This window comes from Carcharhinus amblyrhynchos, chromosome 1 (genome assembly GCF_965287045.1).
Source record: "Carcharhinus amblyrhynchos chromosome 1, sCarAmb.v2.hapA, whole genome shotgun sequence".
Taxonomy (NCBI): Eukaryota; Metazoa; Chordata; class Chondrichthyes; order Carcharhiniformes; family Carcharhinidae; genus Carcharhinus; species Carcharhinus amblyrhynchos.
Window position 1 is genome coordinate 117093463 of NC_137324.1, and position 13963 is coordinate 117107425.

The 13963-nt window shown below is 42.1% G+C and overlaps 1 protein-coding gene across 7 annotated transcripts in view; it reads right to left on the bottom strand.

Annotated features, from left to right (window-relative positions):
• The window catches only part of ndst3 (N-deacetylase/N-sulfotransferase (heparan glucosaminyl) 3), a 765674-nt gene that overhangs the window by 103780 nt on the left and 647931 nt on the right, over positions 1 to 13963 (bottom strand). The gene's annotated exons all lie outside the window — the stretch shown is intronic.

Genomic DNA, 13963 nt, shown 5'->3' on the forward strand with positions numbered 1-13963 from the left:
GGAACTCCACTGTCAAAGGGTTGTTTGGACTTGAAATGTTAACTCTTTCTCTTCACAAATGCTGTCAGATTGAAGAACAGCTTTTTCCCTGCTGCCATCAGACTTTTGAATGGACCTATCTTGCACTAAGTTGATCTTTCTCTCCACACTAGCTATGACTGTAACACTACATTCTGCACTCTTTCCTTTCCTTTTCTGTGAATGGTATGCTACATCCGTATAGCGCGCAAGAAACAATACTTTTCACTGTCTACAAATACGTGAGGCAATAATAAATGAAATGAAATCAAATCAAATCAGAGACATGCTGAGTTTATCCAGTACTTTCTGTTTTTACTTTAGAATTCCAGCATCTACAGCATTTTATTTTCATTACAGGAATTCCTCCAAACGTGTCTTCCCCATTGAACAGTGTTCACACTCTGAGCTCCATGTCCCAGAAATTCTGGGCTCAGTGGATTCAACACAAAATTGGAACAGACAGGAATAAGAAAAAAGCACTGAAATTATAAAAAAGCGCAAAGCCAAGTGTTCAGCTGTGTGCTGGACGTTCTACAGTGATTAGCAGAACTTCTCTCATAATGAGGCAACATATTCCAAACTGCAGTAGACTTGGACAACATCCAGGTTTGAGCTGGCAAATAATGTTTAAAAAATTATTTCATAGAATATAAGCATCACCCCTGAACTGCGTGGCTTGCTAAGCCATTTCAGAACACAGTTAAATGTTAACCACACATGTAGGCCAGGTCAGGTGAGAATGAAAAATTTCCTTCCCCAAAGGACATTAGTGAACCAGATGGACAGTTTCACAGTCACCTTTATTGGGACTAGCTTTCAATTTGAGAATTATTAATTAATTGATATTAAAATCCAACAGCTGCCATGGTAGGATTTGAACCTGTGTATCCAGATTTTTCGCCTGCATCTCAGATTACTAGTCCACCCACATTACCACTGCCACCATTTCCTCATCTTGCTCTGGTAGGTGCCAGGAAACAACCACTTCAACAAGAAAAGGTCTTGTTCATAGAATCCCTACAGTGTGGAAGGATGCCGTTTTGCCCATTGAGTCCACAATGAATCTCCAACAGAGTATCTTACCCAAGCCCAGAACCCCATGTTTTTACCCTGCTAATCACCCTAACACACCTTGGAAATCTAAAGGGCAATTTAGCACGGCCAATCCACCTAACCCATAGGTGGAAACCGGAGCACCTGGATGATACCCACACAGATGTGGGGAGAACTTGCAGACTCTGCACAGTCAGTCAGCCAAGGCTGGAATCAAACCTGGGTCCAAGACACTGTGAGGCAGCAGTGCTTACCACTGTGCTGCCGTGATGCCACGAGCCTTCTTATCTTTAATTGCATCACCATTGTTAATCTCTCACCATCAACATCCTGTGGTCATCACTGACCAGATGCTGAACTGAAGCAGAGAAGTGTATTTTGCAATGGGTGGATTACCCCTTCATTCCTCAATGCCTCACCGCTATCTACAAGGCTACAAGATTGGTACTGCTATTGGACATGCACCATTCACCTGAATACTCAGAGGCTCAGGATTATCCAGATGGAGCATTTTGCTTGGCCAGTGCTTCTACCACAGGAATCAGTATTTGTTCCCTCCTCGACTGCAGCTTTAATGTGTACTTTCCACAGTGTACCTGAGAGCAATTCACCAAGCTTGCTTCAAAGCATGTAACAGTATCTTTACCACCATGAAGGGCCAAAGCAGTAATATCCGGAAAAGACCTCCAATTTTACTTCCAAGTAATACACCATGCTAACATACACATATATCCTCATTAACTCATTGTCATTTAACTAAAATCATGTCATTCCTAACTTAATACTGTTTGTCTGCTCCATAGCCACAGAGTGATGCAATAGTTAAAGAAGAAAATCCACCACCACTCCTTGGAGAAGGGCAATAAATGCAGCCTTGTCAATGTTGCCCAAATCTCAGGCAAAAAAATCAAAAAAGAAGAAAAAAAACACCAAAGGGAAAGGAACTAAAATGTATGAAACAGAGAAGTCTAGAAAAAAAACAGTTCCAATTTGCATTCCTGGCAAAAAAAAGGGACAAACTAAGAATAGGAGTTAATAATAAAGAAAACAACACATGAAAATTAAACTAACACAAATGTGAGATTGTTCAGATGTAAACTGATTTTGAACTTCATCTCTGAAGGATATTTAAAATATTGCAGCTATGCTCAGTGATGATCACAGAATCCTACAGTGCAGAAGGAGGCCATTCGGCCCATCAGGAGTGCACTGACCACAATACCATCCAGGCCCTACCCCCATAACCTAGATTTACCTAGATAATCCCCCAACACTAAAGGATAATTTACCATGGCTAATCCACCCAACCCACACATCTTTGGATTATGGGAGGAAACCAAAGCACCCTGGAGGAAACCCACGCAGACACGGGGACAACATGCAAACTCCTTTCTACCTGATTCCAACAAATTTACAGTACAATATAGTCTATTCATCTGAGGCAGAATCATACTGCAAAAGATATTCCTGAGACAGTCTGTGTAAGGAAATGGTATTAAATTAACATGTAATGCACAATAGGAAAGTTAATGAGTGGGATGGCAACATATCCAGACATCAAGATCTAAAATGAATCCTTCTGTTTTAAGAACAAAAATTGGCAGAATTCCTGTCTTTTTCCTTAACTATTACCGCAGTAACAAAATTCTGCAAACATTTTTAATATACAACGATTTCCATTCCTATAATTTTACCAGCAGATTATTTACTCTGGGGAAAAGCAGGCCTCCTTCTGTTTTCCATCAACATAGAGAATCTTCAGGTCCCTGCCCTTTGCAGATGCTACACAGTTCAGCACACTTGTGTGTGACAGATTTTTTTTACCTTCGAGCAATAACTCCTTGAAGGCAGTGTAATGTTCATATTTCATGGACATACGGCTAGTCAAGTCTGAACTGGTGTATTCCCCACCTGAGCAACTTGATGTAATCCTAGGTTCATGTTCATTCCCCATATCCTTCCAAGTCACTCTTTTTCAAGCAAATGTCCATAACTGCCTGTGAAGGAATTTATGGGCATTTCTTCAGCAAAGATTTGCAACTGAGAAGTCCTCATTCTAACCACTTACTGCATAAAGACATTTTTGCTAAGTTCGCTCTTAATTATTTTTAGGATTACTTAAAATTTGCATACTCTCAGCTGAGAAGGTACCAGATGGACTGCAGCAGTTTAAGGAAGATCACCTTCTCCCAGGCAATTAGGGATGGGCAATAAATGCTGGTCCAGCCAGTGACACCCGACTCCTGTGAAAGAACATTTTTTAAAGATGAACTCATGCTAGGAGCTGTTTGGGGATGGACCAGACCAGATGGTAAGTTTTCCATGCTTCCAAATGGTGTGGCCTGGAAGATTTGAACCCAGGATCTCATCTGAGAGAACCTCATGGCAAGTACAAGTTGGCTAGTGAGCAGGAGTGTGATTTTAGGCACTAGGAACCTACTGGTAGTCAGGTATGTAGCTGGCAGATGTTGTTTTTTGGGAGGGTTTTTCCTCCTGGGTGATACTTGGTCAAGGAGGGGGGAGGAAGGGGTTACTCCCATAGCAATGAAGGCCCACGGTTTCTTTGAGAGGCTTGGATATACATTCCTGATCAAAAAAGCAGCAGAAATGTTTTGAAATTACTTATTGTTATTGCCCCCTTTTCTGACAACTACCCGATTTTACGAGTGGGTCTGTCACTGTGTGACATTGCTGCAACTTCTGGTTAAAATATTGTTCCAATTACATTATAAGGATCTGATTTTAACATGCTGATATGGTCACCGCCTGTGCATGGCAACTGCCAGAGCCCTTTCTTCTAGGTATTTAGTTAAAATGATGATAAATGAGACTGCATTGGGATTGCACTGGTGAAGTGCCCCACTGCCATTTTAACCATTTACCTGTTTTGGGAAAACAGGGTTAAAATGGGAACTGAACCTCACTGATTAGTGGAAAATATTTCTCACTATTTATTTTATCCTAGTCCTTCATAATCAAGTATAAGGCAAGCTCAGCTCTGGTAATCAAAGTTTTCAAGTCTTTTTTCTTTTTGCACAATTTCTCACACAGGGTGACATGGTGGCACAGTGGTTAGCACTGCTGCCTCACAGTGCCAGAGACCCGGGTTTGATTCCGGCCTTGGATCCCTGTCTGTGTGGAGTTTGCACATTCTCCCCGGTCTGCATGGGTTTCCTTCGGGTGCTCCAGTTTCCTCCCACAGTCCAAAGATGTGTGGGTTAGGGGGATTGGTCATGTTGAATTGACGCTAGTGCCAGGGGATTAGCAGGGTAAATATATGGGGATAGGCCTGGGTGGGATTGTGGTTGGTGCAGACTCCTTGAGACAAATAGCCTCCTTCTGCACTATGGGGATTCTATGGGATAAAACCTTAGCATGTGACAACACAGAAATAAACTATTATTCAGCTTGTTAAGCTTACACTAATGTTTCTTTCTGCATTGGCAATCTAGTGCAAGACCACAGTTCCATTCGTTCCCATACTCTTAATATTCTTTAAAAGCAACACTCTACACCCTTTTAAAAATAATTAATGCATTCTGCTTCAAAACAGTGCATTGTCCAGATTCTAATCACCATCTGGTGTGAAGAATTTTTCTGGTATATTTTATGTTGCTGAACGGCATTTGTCCATCTACCTGCCCACAATTTGAGCTGAATTAAGTTCTCTTGCAGTCTTTCACAATCTCCATCACAATTCATTATACCCATCCAATGTGAAATCAATAAGATTCAATATTATTTTAGTCCAGCTTATTCATGTGTATAGTAATGGGAACAGCACCATTCTTGAGGAACCACACTCACCACAACTTTATTTTGTCTTCTAGTCACCTGCCTATCCATGTGAAAACGTTACCTTTAATTCCATGAACCATTATCTTTACAACATGCTTCTTGTGAGGTACCTTATTGAGTGTTTTAGGAAAATCCATAGAACCCGATTAAAGATGAAAAATATGAATGGAGAAGATTAATGATGACCTTAGGCTCCACTGTAGACAACAAATCTTACACAATGATAGTAACTCCCGTCAGCACTCTAGGATGATAGTCAGTGGGTTACAAGTGCAGTCAGACAATACGGCTTATTCTCTGCTCTATTAGTGGCAGCACACATGGCTTGCCAAGCCCTGAAGGAGTTGGCTGCAGAACCACCTTGTTACTCCAGTCGTCGAGACAGTGCCATGTTTATTCTATTGTAAATTTTTAGCTGCCGCAGCCTCCAGCCAATTTAGTTGGAGAGCAAATATAGGTGATGAGCAGCCATGTTTGCTACTTTTCCAACATAGATAATCACTTTCTTCATAGTCAAAGGTCTTGATAGAGGTCAATTTTTTGTTATTGATAAAGTTTTTAATCTGAAGAGGAAGTAACTGTACAATTCTTACTCCATCTTATAATATTCAAATGATTCCACTGGTCATGAAAAAACAAGGTAGAAAATGATTAAACGTATTGCATTGGTCCTTACTTAGTAACCCAAAATAATGTTTTGTGGCCGCGAGCAGAAATACCGGGCTTCTGAAATTCTGCAGGCTAACGTAGCTTCTCAGGATGGGGTAGAAGGCTAAGTTCATAGAATCATAGAATCCCACAGTGCAGAAGGAGACCATTTGACCCATCGACCCAGCACCCAGGCCCTATCCCCATAAATCCATAAGTTTACCCTGCTAATAATCCTAAGGGGCAATTTAGCATGGCCAATCAATGTAACCCTGCAAACTCCATGTAGAAAGTGACCCAAGGGTGGAATTGAACCCAGGCCCTGGTGGTCTGAGACAGCAGTGCTAACCACTGTGCCACCATGCCATCTATAGTTCAAGAGGCCTGGGAAGGAGGGAGTGGTAAGATTTAATCAGGTGAGGAAGACCTTTAGAAGGGTTCTAAATTTGGTACAGATAGCCCCCAAAGTTGGTCCAACACTTCCCTAAAGCTGTTGTGATTCCCCCATGATGTGGGCCTCCCCACACTCTAGGTAAAATACCAATAGGGATGGGATGAGGCCGATAAGTGGCTATTAGGTCCAAGAGTGGGGAGGCCACCTGTTGTCTCCTCCACCCCATGTAATATTCAGACAGGCAGATAGGTGGCAGAAAGGCCATCTTACATCATTCATGACCTCCCTGTGACCCCACCTTCAAACTGATTGTTGGGAAGTATAAACTCCAGGCCAATATGTCTTTGCTTTGGGATTGCAGAGAAATTTAAAATGTGAGACTCTTAAAATGTCCCTTTTCTTTCTCTTTGTGAATCATTTTGTTATTACCCATTTCTTTTAACCTGAGAGAAGAGGGCAGGAAGATGGCGAGCGACCTGCATCGTAGAGTCTTTCATAATCCTAACCACCTATTCCCTTCCCCCATTTTCTTCTCAGCGCATCTATACAATTTGTTTAAACCACAATCTGTGGTAATGAGTTTTATATTATAACCGAGTGAAGAAATTTCGTCCAAATTCCCTATTTTGAGGTGACTATCTTATACTGATGGCCTCTAGTAGTGTTCCGCCCTGCAAGAACAAACATTTTTTTCAGCAACCACGCTATTGAAACCCTTCCAAATTTTAAAGAGATTGGCCAATCCCGGATTTTCCCTCTGAGATGGAGAAAGGTTATTAAACACAGTACACTGATGTCCTTTTTCACATATCTAAAGGATTGGGGCAGTGCCCTGTGCTCAGTACATTTCTAGGGACCTGTTTTGTAATAATCTGTGCCAGAAATGCATATGCAATCATCCTACATGAATAGATAAAGAAACTGCACACTCTGAAAAGCAATGATGAAATTTAACAGCCAGAGGGTTCAAATGATAAATATTCTGGACAAGCTACAGCTTATCCATGTTGTTTAAAGCTTATAAAGTCTATTTTATCTCATAAAGCTTGCTTGATTATTATTATTTCACTTGGCCGAACAGTAGTTCTCATGACATTGCAAAAAGCAGATCAAAGTTCAGGCAAGATCAAATTGGTATCACCACAAAAATAGGCTCAGTCCAAATAAATGCACTCCTTGGAATTTATCGTTTGTATTAGATGATTGCAGTAAATACTTTTATATTGTTAATGTCGATTTTAATGGCTGTTCCAGTTTTACAGAGTGAGAGATACCGTGGCATTGAATCTTGCGGGGAACAGTGAGAAATATGTGAGGGGCACTGAGTGTCTGATGGTGAACAGTGAGAGTACAGGAGTACCAAGAGTCTGGTGTTGACAATATTATGACCCTTGTTCAAACCCAGGGATATTGGGGGGGGAAGCGGGGAGGGTCCATTAGGAGCCAAAAATGTTTTGTTTGAAGTGGATAATGGTTGAGATTCAAGACACCTGTTTTTGGAACAAAGCCACAAGATTCTACAGGTTTTGAACAAACAAAAGCAAAATTTATACAAGTTCAGAATGTTCAAATATTTTTAATATGTATCTTATATTCAAACATTCAGGTGAGTATAAGGCACATGTGAATTAATAAATAAACTGTGGTCGAACACATTATACTACAGAGTAAATGACAGATGCAACCGAAACTGAGTTCATGGATTTAATAAGAACCCAACCAAATGTCACAAACACCAAGTCAAATTAATCCCATTGAGTCTGGGCGCAATTCTCCCAAAAAATTCTGAGGTGCGGGAAACGCGATTCAATTTCCATTGGGTGGGTCGGTGCGATCCCGATTGCAATCTACTCAAACTTAGACTTTTTTTGAGCTTGGGGTGATATGACATATACATTATCTAAAACATCACCAAGGGTGGTTCCTCGCCGGCCTCAGGTCCCCCCCCAGTTGTGGTAGAAGTGTCCCCCCAAAGACACCCTGCTATGGGGTCACCAAAGGCCTCGTCCTCTGGAAATGGATGCTTTGACCATGGGTACCCTGGAGGTGAATGCTGACCAGTCCTCACCACCTTTCTCTCACTCAGAGTCCTGGCACCTGTTCTCCGTGAACAGAGACCTGTTGTGATTGGCGCCCAGATGATTTACCCCTGGGAGGGAGGGAGAGGCATGGGAGTACAACAGGAGGTCGCTGAATTCAACTTTAATCTCACTAATCAAGTTAAAATCAACGAGCTTGTATCAGGTTATGCTGATTGCACCAGGCGGAATGAGCCAGAATCATCAGAATTTGTTTAAATTCTGGCACAAATCCCATTTCAATCGTCTAGCCAAATTCACCAGCCAAGCAGGATTTGTACTTGGGGCTATCTTACAGGAGATTCCCAGCCTCAGTTTCAAAGATTCATCCTTGGAATTCTCTCAAAAAGTTGCTCACACTTGAGGCTTTACCAACGGGCCAGCTCACAGTGTTTGAATCTCAGCTTCTGCGATTCTGTCTCCCTGGATTCCTGAGTACACTCAAAACTCTACCTTACATTTTAAGATCTATGGCCATGTCAAGCAGAATACCACCACCATCATGGGCGGCACTGTGGCACAGTGGTTAGCACCGCTGCCTCACAGTGCCAGGGACTTGGGTTCAATTCCGGCCTCGGTCGCTGTCTGTGTGCAGTTTGCACATTCTTCCCATGGGTTTCCTCCAGATGGTCTGGTTTCCTCCCATAGTCCAAAGATGGGTGAGTTAGGTTGATTGGCCATGCTTTATTAACCTGAGTGTCAGTGGCATCAAAAGGGTAAAGGAAAGGTTACGGAATAGGGCCTGGGTGGGATTGTGGTTGATGGGTTGAATGGCTTTCTTCTGCACAATAGGGATTCTATGATTCCGAAGGGATACCTTTGTCCCAGCAATACACAGTAAACAGTCAGTCTGCTAACTGCAGCTCCTTCTTTAACTTAGAGCTTATTTCTTTGTTTCCTTCTTTTAACTTAAATGGGACCTGCCTCTATCTGGATCTGGTACACATCTGACTGGCAGACTCTCCAAAACTCTCTGTCTCAAGAAGAGTTATTCACTGAGACTTGAATTGATCTGGAGACCTATCAAAACACTTTCAGAATGCCCACCCTTGTTATAGGCAGAGACCAATTTAACAAGCATCGGAACACCCTGTATCCTAAATGTGACAATCTCCACAGATTGTAAATTTAGCACCCAGGGACACAAAGATAAATGGATTCCATGAAAACAGAGCTACAGATGCACAGAGGGGCTGCTGGAGAGATATAGGGGACTCATGGTCTGGTGCTAAGAGTCTGCTGGCGAACTGTGAGAGGTACAGGGTCACAGAGTCTCGTGTAGAAAGTGAGAGATAGAGGGATAATGAGAGTTTAGTGGATCAAGGTCAGATTTTCGTCGATGAGGTGGGAAGTTTGATTCCCCGCTTGGAGACCCATCTTCTTGATAAGAGCTCCTGTGAGCCATATGTTTGTGGTGGACTCACCGCCTGTGGAGCCATATCAAGAGGCAGCCAGAAAGGTGTGGGAATGCTGAAGTGAGCAGGTAAGAAGGCCTACTCAGTTCTTTGGATTTTGTCCCTGTTACAGTGAAGACCACTAGGCCTTCTAGTCCTCACACTTCTACCAACACAAAGCCATAAACAACGCACCCCATGCCTCTTCCATGTTCCTTCCATATGTCTTCCATTACCCCTATGCTCCTTCCATGTCCCCTGCATCTTCCATACATTCTTGCCCAGTATGCAGAATGCACAGAACAAATAAGTCACATAATAATAATAGCAATTCTTTGACATCTTCTGTTTCTGTGGCAGTTTCTTCAGTGAAGGTTTGCCGTCACCTACTCCGCATTCAACTGGTGTAAACAAACCCCTTGTTGAGAGTTTTGAAAATCAGCCATGCATTCACAATGAGATGATTCACCATGTAATCCCGATAGTGCAGGAGAAGGCCATTCATCCAATCAAATCTGCAACAACTCAGCATTATACCCAGGCACAGTTACCCCCCCATCCCACCCATAACCCTGTGTACTTACCATAGATAATCCACTTAACCTACACACCTTAAGACACTAAGAAATAATTTAGCATGGACAATCCACCTAACCTGCACATATCTGGGAGGAAACCAGAGAATCCAGTAGAAACCCATGTGGAGAGGGAGACAATGTTCAAACACCACAGAGGCAGTCACCTAAGGTAGGAATTCAACCTGGAAACTGGCAATTTTATCGCTAGACATCTGTTTCTCTGAAATCCTCATTATGAATGATTTGTGACCAGCTACCTATTGATAATAGCACCTCTTATTGCATTTCAAATCATGGCAGTCCCTGGATTGGAAGAGTAAAGTTTACAATTTGCCATTCCCAGAACAGAGTTCTGCATGATGGGAATTTGAGGAAACGGCATCACTGTGCCCAACTTTTAGCCTGTGACATTTATTTTCATGTTCACGTTCGAAACTTGGGCTCCTGTCATGTGAAGCTCTGCCCTGATAATGTTAAATTGTAAACTGTCACCTCAACACATACTGTGAATTTTCTCATGGTCTTTAGTCCTGGTAGAAGATCCAAATTGAATATTCATGGTTTCCACAGAATGGCAATGGTCTGCAGCAGGCTGAAAATGGTAGTGCACTATTTATCACCCTCATCTCAATCTTGATGTCTTTGATGTAGCCTTCACATGGCCAGCCACAGTCCTTATCTATTTCAGGTAGGAGCCTACTTTCAATATGCTGACCAGGCTCCAATGTTGTACATATTACACAACCCAAATTTGAGGTATCATTGATCAAAGAGTGTATCCATGCTCTGCCTAATGATATTAGGCAAAAGGCAGTCCAACCATAAATGCTGTTTTTACGCCACAAAAATCTGATCTTTCTGACAGCCTGTACAAGCAATTGTCTCCTTCCATATCCTGTGGTTGCCTCACCTCAAGACTTTGTTCTGCAGTGGAGCTATTAATTGCCTACTCACCCTATAGTTGCAGCTTGTACAGCATGCCAATCACATGATAATAAGACCTGGCCTTCAAAATGCATTGTGCCTCATAGAGTGCATCATTCACCCTTCCACTCACCCATATCTGCCTGCAGATAAAATTGACTTTCATGGACAAACTTCTATTTGGCATTTCATGAAATAGCATGTTAGGAAGGCCTACCAATACACTAATCTAGCTGATCAAACTGTATAAAATATATTTCAAAAGGCTATTTTAATCCATTAAATACTGACTCTAACATAATTGGCCATGAAATTCCATGGAGATCACCCCAGTCTTGGAAGATAACAGCAAATGGCCAATGGAACCCTTAAGAAATGCAGTTTTCCTGGGGAATCCCTCTGACAGAATTGTATCAGAAAACCTGACAAGTCCCGTGGAATTTTAGCGTAATTTTTTAAGATTATACAGATTCAATATATTGGATTAAATGGCTTCTGTGTATTAAGTAATCTGTAATAAATAACAGTTCACACACAATGGCCTGTCAGCACAATGTGTTTGCCTTTTGGAAGAGAGGTAACTTGATGGGCATTCCACATGACATCCAGTGAAATATACAGTGCAGTAACGGATTCATTCTTAAATATGGAGCGTACAAGCCAAGTAAGTCACAAACCAAGCTACAGCTTTCAGAAGACTTGTTTGGGGTGAAATCAGTCTTATGCTGTAGCATTAATCAAGAGATGGTAAATTGGCAGCTTGCTTTACACCAGCAATGAGTTTTATGTAAAACAAATTCAGGCAGATTGATCTGGTGAAGAAAGCTGTCTTTAATCATGAATATAAAAGTAGTGAATAAAAGCTCAAACTGCAACTGTTCTGTTTGTGTGCTCCATTTTACAAAAAAGCCGCTTGTTCTCATTTGAGTGATTGCCAGGAATGATGATTCTTTCTCTTACTTTATAAGTCTTCCACGAAGGCAAACACAACTTAAGCCAAGAACACTTGAAAATCAAGAGGTAAAAGGGAAAGAGGAGTGAGAAATCAAACCAACAATCGCCAATGAAATGATACTGGGAAAATCATTAGAAGTTGGGATGGCACGGTGGCATAACGGTTAGCACTGCTGTATATCAGCGCCAGGGACCCGGGTTCAATTCTGGCCTTGAGTCACTGTCTGTGTGGAGTTTGCACATTCTCCCCATGTCTGTGTGGATTTCCTCCAGGTGCTCTGGTTTCCTCCTACAGTCCAAAGATGTGCGGCCGTGCTAAATTTATTCTAGTGTCGAGGGATTAGCAGAGTAAAATATCTGGGGTTACAGGAATAGGGCCTGGGTGGGATTGAGGTGAGTGCAGGAAGGCAGGAAATCATGGATTAATTGGCCTAATATCTGCCATAGGAAAATGCTGGAATCCATTATTAAGGAGGTCGCAGGATATTTAGAAAATCATAATATAATCATATGTAGTCAACATGGTTTTGTGAAAGAAAATTATTCTTGATTAATTTATTAGCATTATTTGAGGATGTAACAGGCAAGGTAATTAAAAGGGAACCTGTAATTGCGGTGTTCTTGGATTTCCCAAAAGGTATTTCATAAGGGGCCACATCAAAGGGGATCATGTATTAGCATGGACGGAGTATTGGTTAGCGAACAGGAAGCAGAAAGCAGGCATAATTAGGTTATTTTCAGGATGGCAAGCTATTACTAGTGGAGTGCCACAGGGATTGGTGGTGAGGCCTCAACTACTTATAACGTACAGCAATGACTTGGATGCAGGGACTGAATTTACTGATGACACAGCAATACATAGTGAAGTAAATTGTCAAGAGGACAAAGAGTCTAAAAAGGGGTCTAGATAGTTAAGTGGGGGCAACAAATTGGCAGATGGAATATAATATGGGAAAATGTGAACATGTCCACTTTGAGAGGAAGAAAAGAAAAGCAGTATTTTTTAAAAATACATTTATGTAGGTAGGCATCACTGGTTAGGTCAGCATTTATTGCCCATCAGGTGGTGGTGGTGAGTTCTTTCTTAAACCACTGCAGTCCCTGAGGCGTAGGTGCACTCATAGCGCTGCGTGGGAGGGAGTTCCAGAATTTTGACCCAACAACAGTGAAGGAACGGTGATATATTCCCAAGTCAGGATGGTGAATGACTTGAAACAGAACCTCCAGGTGGTGGTGTCATGCTGCTAATTCTTGTGTTCTTATCCTGTTCACCTTAATACTTCCACAATACTGAATTGGTATCTAATAATCAAAGATAGGAATTGAGATTTGGCTCACCCTAACTTGGAGATCTTAAGGTGATCTACAGTAACCTCATTATTGGTGATCACAGGGTGAGCTTGTGTCCAGTTGTAGCAATTAGGGATGAGCAACACATGCTAACTTTGCCAGTGACGCTCACGTCCCATGAAAGAATTAAAAAAATGTGCTTGCATGGGTGTTAGAGGGTGAATGAGTGAAAGTCCCTTGGAGATAAGTTTTATACATATATGTACTTATATGTTTGCTTTGCTTGAATTCTAACACCGATGTTTGAATTTATGTAACGAACAGGTGTGTAATGTTTCAGGCACTTTGATTTTATCTGGAATGACCTGCCTCTTTATGCCTCTTTATCCACAGTTATGGGGACGGATAGGAGAGTTGGAGGTAAGGGTAGGGACTCTGGGCTGGTGTGTTGCCTACCAGGGGCTGGGGTCCAGGATGTATCGGACAGAGTATTCAGGACTCTTAGGGGAGAGGGAGATCAACCCCAAGTTATAGTTCATGTGGGGACACATGACATAGGGAGATTAAGGGAAGGGGATATTAAGCAAAGATTTATGGAGTTGGGGTGGAAACTAAAGGCGAAGTCAGAAAGAGTAGTTATATCTGGACTCTTGCCTGTGCCACGGGATAGTTTAGAGAGGAATAGGGAGAGGGAAAGTTTGAACTCGTGGCTGAGGGGATGGTGCAGGAGGGAGGGGTTCAGGTACTTGAGCAATTGGGGCTCATTCTGGGGAAGGTGGGACCTCTATAAGAGGGATGGTCTACACCTGAACCAGAGGGGAATCAATATCC